The sequence below is a fragment of the Tasmannia lanceolata genome, unplaced genomic scaffold, assembly GCF_043159265.1.
Source record: "Tasmannia lanceolata isolate RefF3 unplaced genomic scaffold, GAP_Taslan_0.1 ptg000038l, whole genome shotgun sequence".
NCBI classification, from domain to species: domain Eukaryota; kingdom Viridiplantae; phylum Streptophyta; class Magnoliopsida; order Canellales; family Winteraceae; genus Tasmannia; species Tasmannia lanceolata.
The window spans coordinates 82,501-90,000 of record NW_027518715.1 but is presented as its reverse complement, the minus strand read 5'-3'; positions in this window follow the sequence as shown (position 1 = coordinate 90,000).

Below are 7,500 nucleotides of genomic sequence, written 5' to 3'. Positions count from 1 at the left end.
AAAGCATGCCCATTCCTTAGCCTATCCAGGCAAAAACGCCCAAAACCAGCACATTCCAGTGCCTATCCGGGCAAAAACGCCCTAAGCCTGCGCATTCCAGCGCCCCGCAGCATGCCACCCTCCTATAGGGTTTGCGCAACCAACCCGCCTAACCACCAGTGGCAACCAAAGGTGCTGTTAGCGACGACTTCTGAAGACGCAACGAGACGCGACGGGTTTGCGCCCAGACGCGACGAGGCGATGCGGGATCTGCGCCCAACCGTGCCTACACCCGCCGACTTGATGCGGGAGCTGCTGGCCCAAGCATGCCTAGCGTGCAAGGCCTGCGTGCAAGGCTAGTGTGCAAGGCTCGTGGGCAAGGCTAGTGCGCAAGGCTAGTGCCCAAGGTCTGTGTGCAAGGCTAGTGCCCAAGGCTAGTGAGCATGGCCTGTGTGCAAGGCTAGTGTGCAAGGCTTGTATGCAAGGCTAGTGTGCAAGGCTGGTGTGCAAGGCTTGTGGGCAAGGCTGGTGCGCAAGGCTAGTTCCCAAGGGTTGTGTGCAAGGCTAGTGCCCAAGGCAAGTGCGCAAGGCTCGTGCCCAAAGCTAGTGCGCAAGGCTTGTGTGCAAGGCTACTGCGATGGGCCAGTGCCCAAGGCTTGTGAGCAAGGCTTGTATGCATGGCTTGTGTGCAAGGCTAGCGTCCAAGGCTTGTGCGCATGGCTTGTGCGCAAGGCTTGTGTCCAAGGCTTTTGTGCAAGGCTCGTGCGCAAGGCTAGTGTGCAAGGCTTGTGCGCATTGGCAGGTAGCCCACCAGCATGCACGATCCAAATGCCACTCACGCGACAACACGGTGCCAAGCCGGGCATGGTGTGCACTCAAAACCAATCAACGGACAGAGGTCATGCGTCATGGGGGGGATCTAGCAAGGCCATGGGGAAGGTCATGGAGGACCTTGGAAGCAAGCGCAAGACGAGAGCGAATCGAACAAGGGGCCAGGACGGGGCCTTGTGCCCATGGTCTTCGCAAGACAGCGTCCAAGGCACCCGAAAGCCCAAGGGAACCCAAACCCGGCCGACACTTGCAATCGCACATGCTCTCTGCAACACACCATCAATGCCGCCCAACGGGGCCAGCACGAGCAGTCCTCCGCGGTCCCCTGGCCCTGCGCACGTTTGTCTTCGAAACCGAGCATCAATGCCACAGAAAGTGCCGGGGCGCCAGCTGGAGCCATCATCCGCGTTGCCATGGCTCGCTTGGCCTTGGCTTGCCAGGCCCCGACACGAGCAATCGCGCATTTTCTTTGCAACCGACCATCAATGCCGCCCAACGGGGCCAGCACGAGCAGTCATCCGCGGTCCCCTGGCCCTGCGCACGTTTGTCTTTGAAACCGAGCATCAATGCCACAGAAAGTGCCGGGGCGCCAGCTGGAGCCATCATCCGACGTGCCATGGCTCTGGTCCCATGGTCTTCGCAACCGAGCATTCGTGACACCCGCGGGGCCAGGACACCAACCCTTCCGACACGAGCATTCGCGCATGTTCTTTGGCCACACAACGGCGCCAGCACGAGCAAAATCATCCGCGGTGCGGTGGCCTTGCACGGCCTTTTGTCTTTGGAACCAACCATCAGTGCCACGGGAAGTGCCGGAGTCCCGGCATCCGCGGTGCCAAGTCATTGCGCCCTTGGTCTCTGCAGCGGGGCATGCCGGGCACTCCCAACCATTGCAAGCAAGCAAGCAAGCAAGAAAGAAAGTAAGTAAGTAAGTAAGTATTACATATAGGGGCGGGACATGCGGGGAGATCTGCGAAACGTGCATTACGGGGCACACGCGTACCTACCGGGGCATACCGACCCCTATTGGGGCACACGTGTGCATATCGGGGCATACCGGGCCTATCGGGGCACACGCGTACATACCGGGGCATACCGAGCCCTACTGGGGCACACGTGCGCATATCGGGGCGTACCAAGCCTATCGGGGCATACGCATGTATCCCAAGGCATACCGAGTCTATCCGGGCATACGCATTCATACCGGGGCGTAACGGGCCTATCGGGGCATACTTGGGCATATCCGGGCAAAAAATGCCCAAAACTTGCGCAACCTTGGCAACCGTGGTCCATTCCTCTCTATATGCCTAGCCTTGCCAACCGTGGTCCATTCCTCACTATATGCCATGGCCTTGTGCCCATGGTCTTCCCAAGACAGCGTCCAAGGCCCCCGGAAGGCCAAGGGAGCCCAACCCAGCAATGCCCTGCTATGGCAAGCCAAGGCCAAGCATTCCGGTGCCTATCCGGGCAAAAATGCAATTCCTCTCTATATGCCTAGCCTTGGCAACCGTGGTCCATTCCCCACCATATGCCATGGCCTTGTGCCCATGGTCTTCCCAAGACAGTGTCCAAGGCGCCCGGAAGGCCAAGGGAGCCCAACCCAGCAATGCCCTGCTTTGGCAAGCCAAGGCCAAGCATTCCGGTGCCTAACCTTGGCAACCGTGGTCCTTTCCTCACCATATGCCATGGCCTTGTGCCCATGGTCTTCGCAAGACATCGTCCAAGGCGCCCAAAAGGCCAAGGGAGCCCAACCCAGCAATGCCTTGCTAGGACAAGCCAAGGCCAAGCATTCCGGTGCCTATCCGGGCAAAAACGCCCAAAGCATGCCCATTCCTTAGCCTATCCAGGCAAAAACGCCCAAAATCTGCACATTCTAGTGCCTATCCGGGCAAAAACGCCCACCAGCATGCCACCCTCCTATAGGGTTTGCGCAACCAACCAGCCTAACCACCAGTGGCAACCAAAGGTGCTGTTAGCGACGACTTCTGAAGACGCAACGAGACGCGACGTGTTTGCGCCCAGACGCGACGAGACGATGCGGGATCTGCGCCCAAGAATGCCTAGACCCGTCGACTTGATGCGGGATCAGCTCGCCCAAGCATGCCTAGTGTGCAAGGCCTGTGTGCAAGGCTAGTGTCCAAGGCTAGTGTGCAAGGCTCATGTGGAACGCTAGTGCGCAAGGCTAGTGCCCAAGGCTTGTGTGCCAGGCCCGTGTGCAAGGCTAGTGTCCAGGGCTTGTGTGCATTGCTTGAGTGCAAGGCTTGTGTGCATTGCTCGAGTGCATGGCTTGTGTGCAAGGGTTGTGCGCAAGGCTAGTGTGCGGGGCTTGTGCGCATGGCTAATGTGCACGGCTTGTGTGCATGGCTACCGTGCAAGGCTAGTTTGCATGGCTAGGGTGCAAGGCTCGCATGCGAGGCTAGTGTGCAAGGCTGCGTGCAAGGGAAGCGTGCAGGGCGAGTGTGCGAGGCCACTGTGCACGGCGCCAGCACTAGCGAGCCATCATCCGCGTTGCCATGGCTCGCTTGGCCTTGGCTTGCCAGGCCCCGACACGAGCAATCGCGCATTTTCTTTGCAACCGACCATCAATGCCGCCCAACGGGGCCAGCACGAGCAGTCATCCGCGGTCCCCTGGCCCTGCGCACGTTTGTCTTGGAAACCGAGCATCAATGCCACAGAAAGTGCCGGGGCGCCAGCTGGAGCCATCATCCGACGTGCCATGGCTCGCTTGGCCTTGGCTTGCCGGGCCCCGACACGAGCAATCGCGCATTTTCTTTGCAACCGACCATCAATGCCGCCCAACGGGGCCAGCACGAGCAGTCATCCGCGGTCCCCTGGCCCTGCGCACGTTTGTCTTTGAAACCGAGCATCAATGCCACAGAAAGTGCCGGGGCGCCAGCTGGAGCCATCATCCGACGTGCCATGGCTCTGGTCCCATGGTCTTCGCAACCGAGCATTCGTGACACCCGCGGGGCCAGGACACCAACCCTTCCGACACGAGCATTCGCGCATGTTCTTTGGCCACACAACGGCGCCAGCACGAGCAAAATCATCCGCGGTGCGGTGGCCTTGCACGGCCTTTTGTCTTTGGAACCAACCATCAGTGCCACGGGAAGTGCCGGAGTCCCGGCATCCGCGGTGCCAAGTCATTGCGCCCTTGGTCTCTGCAGCGGGGCATGCCGGGCACTCCCAACCATTGCAAGCAAGCAAGCAAGCAAGAAAGAAAGTAAGTAAGTAAGTAAGTATTACATATAGGGGCGGGACATGCGGGGAGATCTGCGAAACGTGCATTACGGGGCACACGCGTACCTACCGGGGCATACCGACCCCTATTGGGGCACACGTGTGCATATCGGGGCATACCGGGCCTATCGGGGCACACGCGTACATACCGGGGCATACCGAGCCCTACTGGGGCACACGTGCGCATATCGGGGCGTACCAAGCCTATCGGGGCATGCGCATGTATCCCAAGGCATACCGAGTCTATCCGGGCATACGCGTTCATACCGGGGCGTAACGGGCCTATCGGGGCATACTTGGGCATATCCGGGCAAAAAATGCCCAAAACTTGCGCAACCTTGGCAACCGTGGTCCATTCCTCTCTATATGCCTAGCCTTGCCAACCGTGGTCCATTCCTCACTATATGCCATGGCCTTGTGCCCATGGTCTTCCCAAGACAGCGTCCAAGGCCCCCGGAAGGCCAAGGGAGCCCAACCCAGCAATGCCCTGCTATGGCAAGCCAAGGCCAAGCATTCCGGTGCCTATCCGGGCAAAAATGCAATTCCTCTCTATATGCCTAGCCTTGGCAACCGTGGTCCATTCCCCACCATATGCCATGGCCTTGTGCCCATGGTCTTCCCAAGACAGTGTCCAAGGCGCCCGGAAGGCCAAGGGAGCCCAACCCAGCAATGCCCTGCTTTGGCAAGCCAAGGCCAAGCATTCCGGTGCCTAACCTTGGCAACCGTGGTCCTTTCCTCACCATATGCCATGGCCTTGTGCCCATGGTCTTCGCAAGACATCGTCCAAGGCGCCCAAAAGGCCAAGGGAGCCCAACCCAGCAATGCCTTGCTAGGACAAGCCAAGGCCAAGCATTCCGGTGCCTATCCGGGCAAAAACGCCCAAAGCATGCCCATTCCTTAGCCTATCCAGGCAAAAACGCCCAAAATCTGCACATTCTAGTGCCTATCCGGGCAAAAACGCCCACCAGCATGCCACCCTCCTATAGGGTTTGCGCAACCAACCAGCCTAACCACCAGTGGCAACCAAAGGTGCTGTTAGCGACGACTTCTGAAGACGCAACGAGACGCGACGTGTTTGCGCCCAGACGCGACGAGACGATGCGGGATCTGCGCCCAAGAATGCCTAGACCCGTCGACTTGATGCGGGATCAGCTCGCCCAAGCATGCCTAGTGTGCAAGGCCTGTGTGCAAGGCTAGTGTCCAAGGCTAGTGTGCAAGGCTCATGTGGAACGCTAGTGCGCAAGGCTAGTGCCCAAGGCTTGTGTGCCAGGCCCGTGTGCAAGGCTAGTGTCCAGGGCTTGTGTGCATTGCTTGAGTGCAAGGCTTGTGTGCATTGCTCGAGTGCATGGCTTGTGTGCAAGGGTTGTGCGCAAGGCTAGTGTGCGGGGCTTGTGCGCATGGCTAATGTGCACGGCTTGTGTGCATGGCTACCGTGCAAGGCTAGTTTGCATGGCTAGGGTGCAAGGCTCGCATGCGAGGCTAGTGTGCAAGGCTGCGTGCAAGGGAAGCGTGCAGGGCGAGTGTGCGAGGCCACTGTGCACGGCGCCAGCACTAGCGAGCCATCATCCGCGTTGCCATGGCTCGCTTGGCCTTGGCTTGCCAGGCCCCGACACGAGCAATCGCGCATTTTCTTTGCAACCGACCATCAATGCCGCCCAACGGGGCCAGCACGAGCAGTCATCCGCGGTCCCCTGGCCCTGCGCACGTTTGTCTTTGAAACCGAGCATCAATGCCACAGAAAGTGCCGGGGCGCCAGCTGGAGCCATCATCCGACGTGCCATGGCTCGCTTGGCCTTGGCTTGCCGGGCCCCGACACGAGCAATCGCGCATTTTCTTTGCAACCGACCATCAATGCCGCCCAACGGGGCCAGCACGAGCAGTCATCCGCGGTCCCCTGGCACTGCGCACGTTTGTCTTTGAAACCGAGCATCAATGCCACAGAAAGTGCCGGGGCGCCAGCTGGAGCCATCATCCGACGTGCCATGGCTCTGGTCCCATGGTCTTCGCAACCGAGCATTCGTGACACCCGCGGGGCCAGGACACCAACCCTTCCGACACGAGCATTCGCGCATGTTCTTTGGCCACACAACGGCGCCAGCACGAGCAAAATCATCCGCGGTGCGGTGGCCTTGCACGGCCTTTTGTCTTTGGAACCAACCATCAGTGCCACGGGAAGTGCCGGAGTCCCGGCATCCGCGGTGCCAAGTCATTGCGCCCTTGGTCTCTGCAGCGGGGCATGCCGGGCACTCCCAACCATTGCAAGCAAGCAAGCAAGCAAGCAAGCAAGAAAGAAAGTAAGTAAGTAAGTAAGTATTACATATAGGGGCGGGACATGCGGGGAGATCTGCGAAACGTGCATTACGGGGCACACGCGTACCTACCGGGGCATACCGACCCCTATTGGGGCACACGTGTGCATATCGGGGCATACCGGGCCTATCGGGGCACACGCGTACATACCGGGGCATACCGAGCCCTACTGGGGCACACGTGCGCATATCGGGGCGTACCAAGCCTATCGGGGCATACGCATGTATCCCAAGGCATACCGAGTCTATCCGGGCATACGCGTTCATACCGGGGCGTAACGGGCCTATCGGGGCATACTTGGGCATATCCGGGCAAAAAATGCCCAAAACTTGCGCAACCTTGGCAACCGTGGTCCATTCCTCTCTATATGCCTAGCCTTGCCAACCGTGGTCCATTCCTCACTATATGCCATGGCCTTGTGCCCATGGTCTTCCCAAGACAGCGTCCAAGGCCCCCGGAAGGCCAAGGGAGCCCAACCCAGCAATGCCCTGCTATGGCAAGCCAAGGCCAAGCATTCCGGTGCCTATCCGGGCAAAACTGCGATTCCTCTCTATATGCCTAGCCTTGGCAACCGTGGTCCATTCCCCACCATATGCCATGGCCTTGTGCCCATGGTCTTCCCAAGACAGTGTCCAAGGCGCCCGGAAGGCCAAGGGAGCCCAACCCAGCAATGCCCTGCTTTGGCAAGCCAAGGCCAAGCATTCCGGTGCCTAACCTTGGCAACCGTGGTCCTTTCCTCACCATATGCCATGGCCTTGTGCCCATGGTCTTCGCAAGACATCGTCCAAGGCGCCCAAAAGGCCAAGGGAGCCCAACCCAGCAATGCCCTGCTAGGGCAAGCCAAGGCCAAGCATTCCGGTGCCTAACCTTGGCAACCGTGGTCCTTTCCTCACCATATGCCATGGCCTTGTGCCCATGGTCTTCGCAAGACATCGTCCAAGGCGCCCAAAAGGCCAAGGGAGCCCAACCCAGCAATGCCTTGCTAGGACAAGCCAAGGCCAAGCATTCCGGTGCCTATCCGGGCAAAAACGCCCAAAGCATGCCCATTCCTTAGCCTATCCAGGCAAAAACGCCCAAAATCTGCACATTCTAGTGCCTATCCGGGCAAAAACGCCCACCAGCATGCCACCCTCCTATAGG